A 15,832-nucleotide genomic window follows, 5' to 3' on the forward strand; every position below is an offset into this window, starting at 1 on the left:
TATCTTACATTCTTTGCCCATTCAGAGAGGTCTATCTACATAACAGTTCTTCTGACTCCTTGTCACCAATTTGCCAATCATGTTTCTTCTAAGTCTTTGACCATGTAATTAAACCATTGGCCATGGCCCATGAATATATGGATTTGTGGCATTTGGACTACGTACTCATGTAACTTACTTGTGCCTTCAGGGCATGCTTGATCCCAATCTTGTATTATATACCACTTCTTTTTGATAATGGAATATTGCCGAACATGGCCAAATTCATGGCTTGGTGGGGCAGTTCATGATGGGCAGCTTAAGTTGGTGGCCTGTGGTTAACTATTCTATCTCTGATAAGGCCCAATGGAAAGCCAAAATCTGTTTCTCAAAAGGAAAGTATTCACAGAGGATGTTAGGGTATTGCTCTAAAATCCTAAGGGCCAACAATACTATTCAGCTCTAGGGGCCTCCCAAAGTCTCCAACCTGCCACTGACACTTCAAGCACCATCAGATTAGTTGGATTATATGGCTCAAGTAACAAAGCAGCTTTCATGGCAGGCTGAATCTGTTGTAGAGCCTTCTCTTGTTCTAGACCCCACTCAAAGCTAGGAACATTTCAGGTTATTTAGTAAGCGGGTCAGAGTAGCACACTCAAATGAGAAATATGTTGCTTTCAATTCTAAAGAGGCCCATTAGGCATTGTTCCTCTTTTTTGGATGCAGTAGGGGCCAGATACAATAATTTATGCTTTGCCTTAGAAATGATATCTCAATATGCTCCATGTCAATGAACACCTAAAAATTTTACTGAGGTGCAAGTCCCCTGAATTTTGGTCAGATTCATTTCCCACTCTCTGATGTGTCTTACCAATATGTCTAGAGTAGTTGCTACTTCTTGCTCACCAGATCCCATCAGCATTATGTCATCAATGTAATAAACTAGTGTGATGTCTTCTGGAAGGGAAAGGTGATCAAGGTCACTGTAGACTAAATTATAACATAGGGCTGGAGAATTAATATGTTCTTGACATAAGACAGTGAAGATGTATTGTTTGACTTGTCAGTGAAAAGCAAACTGCTTCTGGTTGTATTTACTAACACCTATCAAGAAGAAAACATTTGCCAGATCAATAACTGCATACCAGGTACCAGAGGATGTGTTAATTGCCCAAGAAACAGAACCACATCTGGAACGGCAGATGCAACTGGAATCATCATCTGGTTAACTTCACAATAATTCTCTGTCATTTTCCAAGTTCCATCTGTTTTCTGCACAGGCTAAATAGGTAAGTTGAATGAGGAAGTGGAAGTGGTGGGAATCATCACCCCTGCATCTTTGAAGTCCTTGATGGTGGTACTAATTTTGCTATCTCTCCAGGAATGTAGTATTGCTGTTGGTTTACTATTTTCTTAGGTAGAAGCATTTCTAGTGGTTTCCACTTGGCATTTCCTACTATAATAGCACTCAATCCACAATCAAGGAACCAATATGTGGATTCTTCCAGTTGCTGAGTATTTTTATTCCAATTATACATTCTGGAATAGAGAAATAACCATAGCATGGGTTTGAGAACACACTGGACCCAATGTGAGATGAACCCAAGCTAAAACTACATTAATCACCTGACACCCATATGCTCCTGCTCTGACTTGTGGGCCACAGTGATAGGGTCTCCTTGAATTAGTGCCAGTTCAGAGACACTGTCCAGTAATCCTCCAAATGTTTGATTATTTTTTCCCCAATGCATAATCACCTGGTCAATGGCCATAGGTTCTTTTAAGGAATGTTGGGAGAAAAATTAACAATAAAAATTTCTGGCAATATAGCAGGGTCCTTCCTTAAAATTACATGCCTCTCTTCATTCAAAGGGTTCTGGGTCTGTCAACTGGCTCAAGTCTGGGAATTGATTAAAAGACAACGAGTCTTTGTTTTGGTGATTCAAGTTAGACATTGTTCACCCAAATTAGAACTCTCCTACCTATATAGATCAAGAATTTAGTAGATTGCTCATCTATTTCTTTTCCAGGGATGTGATAATTGACTAAAAAATGCCAAAGTTCTCTACAAATTAGACTATTCTATGCTTTGACTCTACTGTCTATTACAGCAATCAAGCTCACCTTGTCTTTGATAATTAAGTTTCAGTATTTGGCTTCTGCAACCCTGGGATCCAATTATCCTCACTGCATTTAAATATTCCAGTTCAGTTGCAGAAGTTCACACTATACTTTTTGACCTACAGGAGATTGACCACATTCAAGGATGCTGGGATTACCCTCACAAATTTATTTCTCACAGTCATGGTGAGTAGATCCTCCAGGGTAGGTGAGCAGATTTTAAATGATAAATCCACTCTAACATTCCAATCTTCCCAAGCCTCTGAATCCCTGTCTTTATAGTATAACAGTGCCATTCTGGCATTTCAACTTCACTTAGTATAGGTCACTTTTGGTCCATTTTCAGTTACCCAACCAACCACACTGTTAGAGTCCTTTCTAACAACTTGAACTAAATTATTGACTCCATAATCTTTGTGTGAGCTCATATCAATCAACTTGGCCTGATTTAACTTTATATTCCTTCCACCATTACTCACCTCCATTCCCACACATATTCTCCGTATTTCTGTCTGTATAAATTGGAAAAATCATGCACCTGTTTTGGTGTGTGGCACACCTTCTAGTGCATTACCCTTCAAGATTTGCTGGGACTTGAGCCTAGGCATGTATCTAGGAGCAAATAAGAGTTGCAGGGTAGATCCTGAGGAGAGTCAGCAGTGCTTTGCAAGGAAACTAACTTTAGAGAGGCCATTACAGATTTTTTTGGGCAAAGCATAGCTAACCTTCTCAGGCAGGGGTGGAAAAAGTTGGCAAAGAAAACTCAATAGAATTTAGAGGTATGACATCCCCAGCGTCATTGGAATTTACCATAGGTCCCCACTCCAATGTTTAGGATCTTATTCCCTCCCAATCAAAGTTTTTTGAAGACAACTTATCCCCCATTCCTCATCCCATACATTTTTTAACCATACCTTTTTCCTGGGTTTTGATTTGAAAATATACTATCCCATTCATGATCTTTCCATACACTTTTTTTCTACTAGCAGAAAAAAATCTTGGGTTGTACAGTGGGATATGAGCATACAATGTCTATCCCCAATCCCTGTCTCCAAGCACCAACTGTGGAATTTCACTACCAATGGCCAAGTGCTCAGAGGATTGGTGTCCATGACCAAGCCTTCTCTTTTTCTATGATATACTTCACTTGTAGTGGCTTGTCTGAAACACACACTTTGGTGGGGGAACAAAAGCCATTTTTCTCAACCAGTAGACTATAGTTAGTACAGTGAAATTGCAGCTTACACCGAAGTTTTAAAGGGGATTAAACATTTAAGGGAAAATTACATATAGCCAAAATTATCCTTGAAAGTCATTTGTGAAAGCTCCATGTGAAAGAACTACATAATGTCTATCAATAAGGCCAGCACTGGAACAGATCTCCGTTTCTTCAATTGAGCACCAGATTAAGTAGATGGGTTATGTTTAGGGTCCCTATTGAATGAAAAATATATGTTTAAACACTAGAACACACTTAAGGTGTTGGCATACTTGCACTGTGAGAAGCTCACAGAAACTGAGATCACCTATGTGAAGAGCAAATTCAAGTTTCTCAACTCTCATTCACTCCAAGACTTAGATTTACTGAGTGGAATAATAGATGGATTCACTCCATTATTCATATTCTTATTTCCTACATATGTATATGATGTGACCCCACAACCCAGAGGAGGTCACATGCCACCAAAAGGGAGTATTTGGAGACAAAGTCAGAAAATGCCTCTCAAACTGAAATTATCAAGAATTAACAGGAGAGGGCCCAGTGGAGTGGAAGTCACTCTGTGAGGCAGTGGTGACGGCAGTGGGGAGAGGATGTACAAGTTCAGTGCATTGAAAGATGATGACAGTGGGGACCATGATCAGAATGAAGAAAACAGCACAAAGAAGGAAAAAATGGAATGAGACAAGAGTTAGGGCAGCAGTAAGAGGAAGGCTGTTGCCCCTGGACCAGCAGAGCATCTCCTGCAGTACAAGTATACTTTCTGATACTCCAGAAGAACCCCCAGCCATCCCACCAGCTCACAAAGCAATGAATAAAATATCAAACAGATTGGCATTTTTGCCTCTGCAGAGCAGTTCTGAAGGTTTTACAACACATGGTAGGTCCTAGGGACCTGACAGGCCACAGTGACTTCCATCTCTTCAAAGAAGGAATTAAACCCATGTGGGAAGATGATGCAAAAAAAAAAAAAAATGGTGGCAAGTGGATTATTTGGTTCCAGAAAAGCTTGGCATCTCACTGCTGTGAGAATCTTATCCTGGACATGTTGGAGGAAGAGTTCTTGGTTGGGGCATCAAAATGCTAGGCAGTCTGGGCCCTCAAAGGGTCCTTTTCCAAACCTCTGTAAGCTGTGGCTGAATATACCATGACCTTCTCCCTATATGGATGGCACCATCATTGAAGCTGGCATCATTGGAATCTCTTGTTCTGTTGGCATGCTACCTGGAAGATCCTTCTGTCTAGGACAAGAGGAATTGGAAAAGGGCACCTGGGTGGCTCAGTTGGTTAAGCGACTGCTTTCAGCTCAGGTCATGATCCTGGAGTCCCTGGATCGAGTCCTGCATCGGGCTCCCTGCTCGGCAGGGAGCCTACTTCTCCCTCTGACCCTCCCACCTCTCATGTGCTCTCTCTCTCTCATTCTCTCTGTCTCAAATAAATAAATAAAATCTTAAAAAAAAAGAGGAATTGGAAGAGCATTTTATGATTTTTTTAAAGATTTATTTATTTATTTATTTGAGAGAGAGAGAGAGAGAGAAAATGCACAAGCATGACGGGCAGAGGGAGAAGGAGAGAGAATCTTAAGCAGACTTAGTGCTGAGTGTGGAGCCCAAGGCAGGGCTTGATCTCATGACCCTGAGATCACAGCCTGAGCGGAAACCAAGAGTCCAGTGCTTAACCAACTGCACCATCCAGGTGCCCTGCATTTTATGTTTTAAGAACAGGCTGACAAGCCTCAGCTACAACAGCTGAGATAACTTAATAAATGGTGCTAAACTAAAAAAAAAAATAGTTAACAGAAGAGGGAGATTAGCAAAAAGTAGACAACCTGGAGAGAGTGTGTGCTTATAATATTGTTACTTGAGTTACATTTCCATAAAGTATATTACATATCTTCTAAACATAATCAAGGATACCAGGAGCCTTACAAGTTCAATTAGGCTGATTCTGAAGTAGAAATTACTTCAGAATGGGATTAATTGGGATGGAGGGGGTTGTCTTGGGTTCAACTCTAGCAAGAATGAGGTCATTGTTGTGTTGTCATAACAAAAGGGAAGTTTACATAGTATCTTTTTAAAAAAGATTTTATTTACTTATTTGACAGAGAGGTGAGCACAAGCAGGGGGAGTGGCAGAGGGAGAGGGAGAAGCAGGCTCCCCACTGATCAGGAAGCCCAATGTGGGGCTCGATCCCAGGACCCCGGGATCATGACTCAAGCCCAAGGCAGACATTTAACTGACTGAGCCACCCTGGTGCCCCTACATAGTATCTTTAAAAATTAGGAACCAAACCCAAGAGTTTGTCAGTGTCAGTGTCGATTAGCTCTATGTAGGGAGGAGAGCGCTGTATGTGGCAGACTCAAATCTTGGTTCCTATTGAGATATATTCCACTATGGAGTGGCTCCTTTGTGGCTTTGAAGGAACTCTCTGCAAAGATTAGTCTATCTCTTTTGCTCAGAGTCCCACTGCATCCAGCCTCTTCTGATTACAATAATAGCTAACATTTCTTTATAATAATTTCTATGTGACAGACCTAGTCACATTTTGATTTGATTCAACACACTAAGCAGGCTACTAGTCACTTTATTTCACTACTTTAACTTCTTCTTGTGTTTAGATCTGTCTTCTTCACTCCTAGGGGACTGAAAGCTGAGAGAAGTTTCTAAGGAAATAGAGCCCTTTGGGGTTTGTTCTCAGATGTATACCCTCTGGTTCTGAAATAAAACTGCTTTGCCATACCTAGGAATAAACCCAACCAAAGAGGTAAAAGACCTGTACTCTGAAAACTGTAAAATACTAATGAAAGAAATTGAAGATGACACAAAGAAATGGAAAGACATTCCATACTCATGGACTGGAAGAACAAATATTGTTAAAATGTCTATATTACCCAAAGCAATCTACACATTTAATGCAATCTCTATCAAAATACCAACAGTGTTTTCCACAGAGCTAGAAACAATCCTAAAATTTGTATGGAACTACAAAAGACCCCGAATAGCCAAAGCAATCTTGAAAAGAGAAAAGCAAAGCTGGAGGCATCACAATTCTGGACTTCAAGTTATATTACAAAGCTGTAGTGATCAAAACAGTATGGTACTGGCACAGAAATAGACACATAGACCAATGGAACAGAATAGAAAACCCAGAAATGAACCCACAACTATATGGTCAATCAATCTTCAACAAAGCAGGAATGAATATCCCATGGGAAAAAGTCTTGTCAACAAATGGTGTTGGGAAAACTGGACAGCAGCATGCAAAAGAATAAAACTGGACCACTTTCTTATACTATACACACAAAAAATTCAAAATGGATTAAAGACCTAAATGTGAGATAGGAAACCATTAAAATCCTAGGAATAACACAGATAGTAACCTCTTTGACATCTGACATAGTAACTTTTTTCTAGATATGTCTCCTGAGGTAAGGGAAAGAAAAGCTGAAATAAACTATTGGGACTATATCAATATAAAAATCTTCACAGCAAAGGAAATAGTCCACAAAACTAAAAGGCAATCTATGGAATGGGAGAAGAGATTTGCAAATGACATATCTGATAATGGGTTACTATCCAAAATCTATAAAGAACTTATAAAACTCAACATCCCCAAAATGAATAATCCAATTAAAAATGGGCAGAAATCATGAATAGACATTTTTCCAAAGAAGACATACAGATGGCCAACAGACACATGAAAAGATGCTCAACATCACTTACCATCAGGGAAATACAATTCAAAACTACAATGAGACATCACCTCACACTTGTCAGAATGGCTAAAATGAACAACACAAGGAACAACAGGTGTTGGCAAAGATGTGGAGAAAGTGGAACCCTCATGCACTCTTGGTGGGAATCCAAACTGGTGCAGCCACTCTGGAAAACAGTATGAAGGTTCCTCAAATGTTAAAAGTAGAACTACCTTATGATCTAGCAATTGCACTACTAGGTATTTACCCAAAGAATACAAAAATATTAATTCAAAGGGATACAGGTACTCTGATGTTTATAGCAGCATTATCTACAATAGCCAAATTATGGAAACAGCCCAACTGTTTCAGTGTCCATCAACTGATTAATGGCTAAAGAAGATGTGGGAGACACACACACACACACACACTGGAATGTTACTGAGCCATAAAAAAAAAAAGAATGAAATCTTGGCATTTGCAATGACATGGATGGAGCTAGAGAGTATAATGCTAAGCAAAATAAGTCAGTCAGAGAAAGGCAAATATCTGATTTCACTCATATGTGGAATTTAAGAAAGAAACAAAACAAGCTAGCAAAGGGGGAAAAAAGAGAGTGATTCAAACCAAAAAAGAGTCTTGGCTATAGAAAACTGATTGTCACCAGAGGGAAGGCACGTGGGGGTGGGGGAGTGGGTAAAATAGGTGATGGGAATTAAGGAGTGTACTTATTGTGATGAGCACGGGGTGTTGTACGGAAGTGTTGAATCACTTTATTGTACACCTGAAACTAGTATTACACTGTATGTTAACTAATTGGAATTTTATTTTATTTTATTATTATTATTTTTTTACTAACTAGAATTTTAATAAAAACTAAGAAAAAACCTGCTTGGCCACTGTGGTGAATCCCTTTTGGTGTATCTGTGCAGTTCATATGACTCCTTAAATCCCCCCCCCCCATTTTCCAGTTTCTTTCTTATAATGTTGAGATCATGGCAACGAATGTGATTTGTAAATGTTGTTCCAATCCTAGGCTTAAGTTGATTGGCCTAAGGATGAGAGCCTATTTAGAAGCTCTTACCAGAAATTTTACGTTGTGTGTGTGTGTGTGTGTGTGTGTGTGAGAGAGAGAGAGAGAGAGAGAGAGAGAGATGGAAATGGGTTGTTCCCCGCCCCCGTGGTTGAACCTTAGAAAGTAAACAATAATGCCATGGCTCTGTGGGGAAGTTATATTTCCTGTGCTTTCTGTGGAGTTGAGAAAGCTGCTCATCAGAGAGAGAAGCAAAAAGAAACATTATAAAGAGAAGGATAAATGATATTGTCTATTGTCTAAGTTTTTGAAGACTTTGCAGTTGCCTTTTCTGGTCCATTCCTGAAATCCAATAACATTCTTGACCTTGAATTTTGTGACACACCCCTAACTCCTTATAAGTTTCCCTATTTTGATGGAAGTAGCTTACATTGGTTTCTGTTACTTATAACTGAAGAATCTTGGTATAGAGACTTTAGTCAGGTTGATCATCATGCCTAAGTCTCCGAACCAATTTTCTTTATTTTGTCTTTTAGCACTGTGTCTGGAACAAAGTTTAAGAACACCCTCTCTCCTCCATGCTTCAGTCCATTCTCTAGGCCCTTTCCTTCCACTGGCTGACATGCTGCAGATAAATTAGTTACTCTTGCCAGTACCCAAGGGGTTGAGCCAGAGCCAAGTCACAAGTCAGAGCCAGCAAAGTAGCTGCATTTATTTCCAGTCTGTAGCAGTAGATAATTTATATACATATTTAGAGTGGTTTGGGAGGTTTTTTCTGGGAAATTGGAAGGAAGGAGAGTTCCAGAGTGAATATAAACACCAGATTAGTAGAGGAATGAAACACATTTATTGGACAATCTATAGGATCTCAGCCAGGGATCTCAGAAAGGACAGAGCAGAGAACTCTGGGTCAATTCCCAAAGTTAAGTTGTTATGTTAGGCAAACAGCTTTATGGGCCATAGGTTTGCTTCTGAGGCAGGGAGGGCAGAAATATAACAAGAGCTAAAGAGTAAGCAACCAGATAAGACGGGAAGTCCAAGTCAGGGAAATAGGAGGAAAGAAGGTGAAGGGGCAGGGTGACAGAATAGAAGGAAAATGAGGTAGAAAGCCTTAGAGACAAACTGGAGCATTCTAAAAGCACTAAGTCAAGAACCAGTTGACTCATCTGGAGGTCAGCCAAACCAGACAGGTAGCCCCATGTTGTGTTGATATAACTAGCACAGCCAAGAGCTTTCAGGGCAGTGATTTGGCTTTCCTGATTATTTTGGCAAGACCACACTCCCACCACTATACTTACATCAACATGATTTGGATGAGTGCCTTTGTAATTGCCACTATAGCCCTTCAACCTATATCAAATGATCCTGCATTCTATTGGAGGTTTCCATTTCTCTCCATCCCTGTTTCCAGGCAGAATATTTATAGAGACATTACAATTGTGCTTCTGACTAATGTCTGTCATTAATTGGTACACATTGAAGTGTAAATGAAATCCATTTTTATATATGGTCATTTTATCCCAGGGCAAAATGTTCTATTATAATCCATGAGAAATTCAAGAAAGAACAGAGGGTCTGCTTAGGCTCAATTGTTTGCAAGAAACCCACTCAAGTTAACTCAGATAAAGTGAAATTTATTCTAAGGCTATGAGTAGAGTAACAGGGTGGAAGGGGTAGTACATAAATCCAAGAATAAACACTAACAGGAATGGAATTCACCAAGATTAGAGTGTGGGACAGTTTTGGCTTCAAGTTAGCCCTAGAGAATTTCAGTAAGAGTTTAGAGTCTTCATTCTAGTGACTAAGTGACTCTTCTTTCCATCCCACTACCACTTGACTTCTTCTAATTAGTCATTATTACTCATAAATCTCCCTGTACATGGCCTATCATGGCTTCTCCAGTCCCAACTATACCTCATGACCTTTTAGCTATTATAATTCACAGTTTTCTGTTATTGTAGTTTTCTGTTTCATATTTTAGATTTAAGTAATAAAGTATGTGACTAACCCAGCTCATTCTTTCAAGGCAGCCCATACTGGCCAGTTTTTGCCCTTAGAAAGGTTTTTCTTTCTCCCTCACCACAAAAATTTAACTGGTGGGGGAGGGAAAACAAGTGGAGTCAATGTGCTAGAAATGTGGTAGAAAATGTGGCTACTTAGCTGTAACTAGGGATCTGGAAGAGCATAAAATAGTGGAATATAACATAAGGTAGAAGGAAGGAATATAGCTGAGGCACGGGTACCTACAACAAAGAAAACTAACATGGGGAGTCAATCTAAGCAGAGACAGCATCTTAGACCCAAACTGTAGAAAGATTGTTACGGGGCTCCCTTACAGGGACATTTATTGCACATCTACTTTGGAACAACCAATTTAAATTTGTTGACTCATTTTTCTGGTCTCATATTATCTTTGAGGAATAATTATTATTAATGCAATTGTACAGATAAAGAAACTGAAGGCCAATGAGTAACTGTCTAAACTTTTGAGCAAATACATGACAGAGAAAGGATATAAGCCTAGAGTGCCCAAGAGCTATTCCACCTGTTCTTGTTAGAGAACAGGAAGCCCCTATAGGTGGGTGTGGATAGTGGTCTTCTTTGCAGAGATAGGACCCTAAGTAGAAAGTCATGTAAATATCCTGGGAAGTTGGGTTAGCCTACTGGGGCCATCTGAATTGGCACATTTCGATATTGGGCAAGTCATGTAAGTCATAACAATAAGCCAGATGTGGAGGGATGAGAGACTTGGGGAAATACATCTGTCAGAAAGAGGGTATGTGAGGGGGAGGAGCAAGATGGCAGAGGAGTAGGAGACCTAAATTTCATCTGGTCCCAGGAATTCAGCTAGTTAGGGATCAAACCATTCTGAACACCCATGAACTCAACAGGAGATCGAAGAAAAGAATAGCAGCAACTCTGAACAGAAAAGTGACCATTTTCTGGAAGGTAGGATGTGTGGAGAAGTGAATCCGAGGTGATATTTGGAAAGATAGACTGGGGGGGAGGGGGCCTCCATCAGCCGCTACTGGCAAGTGATAGAGCTGCAGAGCACAAAATCGGAACTTTCAGAAGTCAGCTCTGCTGAGGGACGTCGGTCCAGTGGCTAAGCGGGGGGTGGAGCCCTCGCTAGGACAGTGTGGTCTCAGGACCCTCGGGGTCACAGAAAGACCGGGAGTGCCTGAGTGTGGCAGAGCTCCCAGGTATCAGAGCAGGGAAGCCGGGTGCAGAGATGGAGCCAAAGAGTGGGCTCTCAGCTTGGGGATGCCATAAACTGTGATCCGTGGCACAGTCGGGCCACTGCTCTTCCAGCAGGGACCCAACAAGCAGCAGATCCAGGGAGACTCCCCTTCCTCCCCCGGGGAGGAGTGGCACAGGAGCACACCACAGGACTCTACTGGGTTTGGAGACTCCAAACAGGGTCATGTGCCAGAGACAGAAATGCTCCGGCACAGGCCGGGGGAGCATGGAGTGCAGCCGGAGACCGGGGAGATGGGAGTGATTGACTGCTTTTCTCTGGGGGCGGACTGAGGAGTGGGGCCCCGAGTTCTGGGCTCCTCTGGGGTGGAGATTGGGAGGCCGCCATTTTCACTCTCGTCCTCCAAAGCTGTACAGAAAGCTTGCAGGGAACAAAAGCTCCCGAGAGCAAACCTGAGCAGATTACTTAGCCCAGCCCCCAGCAAGGGCAGGGCAATTCCGCCTCTGGCAAAGATGTTTGGGAACCACGGCAACAGACCCCTCCCCCAGAAGATCAGCAAGAACAGCCAGCCAAGACCAAGTTTACTGATCAATGAGAACGGCAGAACTCCAGCACTAGGGGAATACTCCACATAGAATTCGTGGCTTTTTTCCATGATTCTTTAGTCTTTCAAAGTTAATTTTTTAAATTTTCTTTTTTTTTGAAGTTTTCTTTTTCCCTTTTCAACCAACATCTTATCAATCCCTTTTTAAAAAAATCTCTTTTTCATTTTTAGAGTCATATTCTATCCCTTCATAGTAGTTAACCTTATTTTTGGTATATATATATAAGTTGTTCTCTCTTTAAAATTTTGGGATACAGTTTCTTCTAACAGTTGATCAAAATATACCCTAAATCTCTAGTGTATGTCTCTGTTCTAGTCTCCTGCCTGATCACATTCTCTCCCCCCCCTTTTTTAAATCCTCTTTCTTTTTTCAACCAACTTTGTATCTTATCAATTCCTTTTATAAAATCTTTTATAATTTTCATCTTTACAGTCATATTCCATCCCTTCATCGTATTTACCCTTATTTTTGTACATATATAAGTTTTTCTTTCTTTAAAATTTTGGGAATCACTTTCTTCTAACAGACCAAAATACGTCCAAAATCTAGGGTGTGGCACTGATCTATGCACTGGCCTGATCATATCTGATCATATTCTGTTTTTTTGTTTGTTTATCTTTTTCTTTTTTTTTCTTTTTTCTTTCTTTCTCTTTCTTTTCCCCCAGTTTCAGGTCTCTTCTGATTTGTTTAGTATATATTTTTCTGGGGTTGTTGTTACCCTGTTAGCATTTTGTTCTCTCATTCATCTATTGTCCTCTGGACAAAGTGACAAGACAGAAAAAATCACCTCAAAAAAAAAAAAAAAAGAACAAGAGGCAGTACTGACTGCTAGGGACCTAATCAATATGGACATTAGTAAGATGTTGGAACTAGAGTAGAATGACGATTTTAAAGATACTAGCTGGGCTTGAAAAAAAGCATGGAAGATATTAGAGAAACCCTTTCTGGAGAAATAAAAGAACTAAAATCTAACCAAGTTGAAACCAAAAGGCTATTAATGAGGTGCAATAAAAAATGGAGGCTCTAACTGCTAGGATAAATGAGGCAGAAGAGAGAATTAGTGATAAAGAGGACCAAATGATGGAAAATAAAGAAGCTGAGAAAAAGAGAGATAAACAACTACTGGATCATGAGGACAGAATTTGAGAGATAAATGATACCATAAGGCAAAACAATATTAGAATAATTGGATCCCAGAAGAAGAAGAAAGAGAGAGAGGGGCAGAAGGTATATTGGAGCAAATTATAGCAGAGAACTTCCCTAATTTGGGGAAGGAAACAGGCATCAAAATTCAGGAGGCACAAAGAACCCCTCTCAAAATCAATAAAAATAGGTCAACACCCTGACATCTAATAGTAAAACTTACGAGTCTCAGAGACAAAGAGAAAATCCTGGAAGCAGCTCGGGACAAGAGATCTGTAACCTATAATGGTAGAAACATTAGACTGGCAACAGACCTATCCACAGAGACCTGGCAGGCCAGAAAGGACTGGCATGATATCTTCAGACCACTAAATGAGAAAAATATGCAGCCAAGAATACTATATCCAGCTAGGTTGTCATTGAAAGTAGAAGGAGAGATAAAAAGCTTCCATGACAAACAAAAACTAAAGGAATTTGCAAACACGAAACCAGCCCTACAAGAAATATTGAAAGGGGTCGTCTAAGTAAAGAGAGAGCCTAAAAGTAACATGGACCAGAAAGGAACACAGACAATAGACAATAACAGTCACCTTACAGGCAATTCAATGGCACTAAATTCATATCTTGCAATAGGTACCCTGAATGTAAATGGGCTAAATGCCCCACTCAAAAGACACAGGCTATCAGATTGGATAAAAAAATAAGACCCATCAATATGCTGTCTGCAAGAGACTCATTTTAGACCCAAAGACCTCCAGATTGAAAGTGAGGGGGTGGAAAACCATTTACCATGCTAATGGACACCAAAAGACAGCTAGGGTGGCAATCCTTATATCAGACAAATTAGATTTTAAACCAAAGACTATCATAAGAGATGAGGAAGGACACTATATCATACTTAAAGGGTCTATCCAACAAGAAGATCTAACAACTGTAAATATCTATGCCCCTCATGGGAGCAGCCAATTATATAAGCCAATTAATAACAAAGCAAAGAAACACATGGACAACAATATAATAATAGTGGGGGACTTTAACACCCCCTCACTGAAATGGACAGATCATCTAAGCAAAAGATCAACAAGGAAATAAAGACTTTAAATGACACACTGGACTAAATGGACTTCACAGACATATTCAGAACATTCCATACCAAAGCAACAGACTATATGTTCTTCTCTAGTGCCCATGTAACATTCTCCAGAATAGATCACATCCTAGGTCACAAATCAGGTCTCAACCGGTACCAAAAGATTGGGATCATTCCCTGCCTATTTTCAGACCACAATGCTTTGAAACTAGAACTCAACCACAAGAGGAAAGTCAGAAAGAACTCAAATACATGGAGGCTAAAGAGCATCCTACTAAAGAATGAATGGGTCAACAAGGAAACCAATGAAAATGAAAACAGAACTATTCAAAATCTTTGGGATGCAGCAAAGGCAGTCCTAAGAGGAAAGTATATAGCAATACATGCCTTTCTCAAGAAACAAGAAAGGTCTCAAATACACAACCTAACCCTACACCTAAAGGAGCTGGAGAAAGAACAGCAAATAAATCCTAAACCCAGCAGGAGAAGAGAAATAATAAAGATCGGAGCAGAAATCAATGAAAGAGAAGCTAAAAGAACAGTAGAACAGATCAACGAAACTAGGAGCTGGTTCTTTGAAAGAATTAACAAGATTGATAAACCCCTGGCCAGACTTATCAAAGAGAAAAGAGAAATGACCCAAATAAATAAAATCATGAATGAAAGAGGAGAGATCACAACCAACACCAAAGAAATACAAACAATTATAAGAACATATCATGAGCAACTCTATGCCAGCAAATTAGATAATCTGGAAGAAATGGATGCATTCCTAGAGATGTATCAACTACCAAAACTGAACCAGGAAGAAATAGAAAATCTGAACAGACCTAAAACCACTAAGGAAATTGAAGCAGTCATCAAAAATCCCCCAACAAACAAGAGCCCAGGGCCAGATGGCTTCCCAGGGAATTCTACCAAACATTTAAAGAAAAATTAATACCCATTCTTCTGAAACTCTTCCAAAAAATAGAAATGGAAGGAAAACTTCCAAACTCATTTTATGAGGCCACCATTACCTTGATCCCAAAACCAGACAAAGATCCCATCAAAAAGGAGAATTACAGACCAATATCCTTGATGAACACGGATGCAAAAATTCTCACCAAAATACTAGCCAATACGATCCAACAGTACATTAAAAGGATTATTCACCACGACCGAGTGAGATTTATCCTGGGGTTGCAAGGTTGGTTCATTGTCTGCAAATCAATCAATGCGATACAATACGTTAATAAAAGAAAGAACAAGAACCCTATGATCCTCTCAACAGATGCAGACAAAGCATTTGACAAAGTACAGCATCCTTTCTTGATCAAAACTCTTCAGAGTATAGGGATAGAGGGTACATACCTCAATATCATAAAAGCCATTTATGAAAAACCCACAGCGAATATCATTCTCAATGGGGAAAATCTGAGAGCTTTCCCCCTAAGGTCAGGAACACGGCAGGGATGTCCACTATCACCACTGCTATTCAACATAGTATTAGAATCCTAGCCACAGCAATCAGACAACAAAAAGAAATCAAAGGCATCTGAATTGGCAAAGAAGAAGTCAAACTCTCACTCTTTGCAGATGATATGATACTTTATGTGGAAAACCCAAAAGACTCCACCCCAAAACTGCTAGAACTCATACAGGAATTCAGTCAAGTGGCAGGATATAAAATCAATGCACAGAAATCAGTGGCATTCCTATACACCAACAACAAGACAGAAGAAAGAGAAATTAAGGAGTTGATCCCAT

The 15,832-nt window shown here is 40.0% G+C and overlaps 1 pseudogene; it reads left to right on the forward strand.

Moving 5' to 3' along the window:
• Window positions 1-254: 254 nt before the first annotated feature.
• Window positions 255-4,406, forward strand: LOC123857536 (eukaryotic translation initiation factor 4E type 2-like; annotated as a pseudogene).
• The last annotated feature ends 11,426 nt before the right edge of the window (window positions 4,407-15,832 follow it).

Source organism: Mirounga angustirostris, unplaced genomic scaffold (assembly GCF_029215605.1).
Source record: "Mirounga angustirostris isolate CCGP_5_RB_7025 unplaced genomic scaffold, mMirAng1.0.hap1 SCAF_11, whole genome shotgun sequence".
In the NCBI taxonomy this organism is placed as follows: Eukaryota; Metazoa; Chordata; class Mammalia; order Carnivora; family Phocidae; genus Mirounga; species Mirounga angustirostris.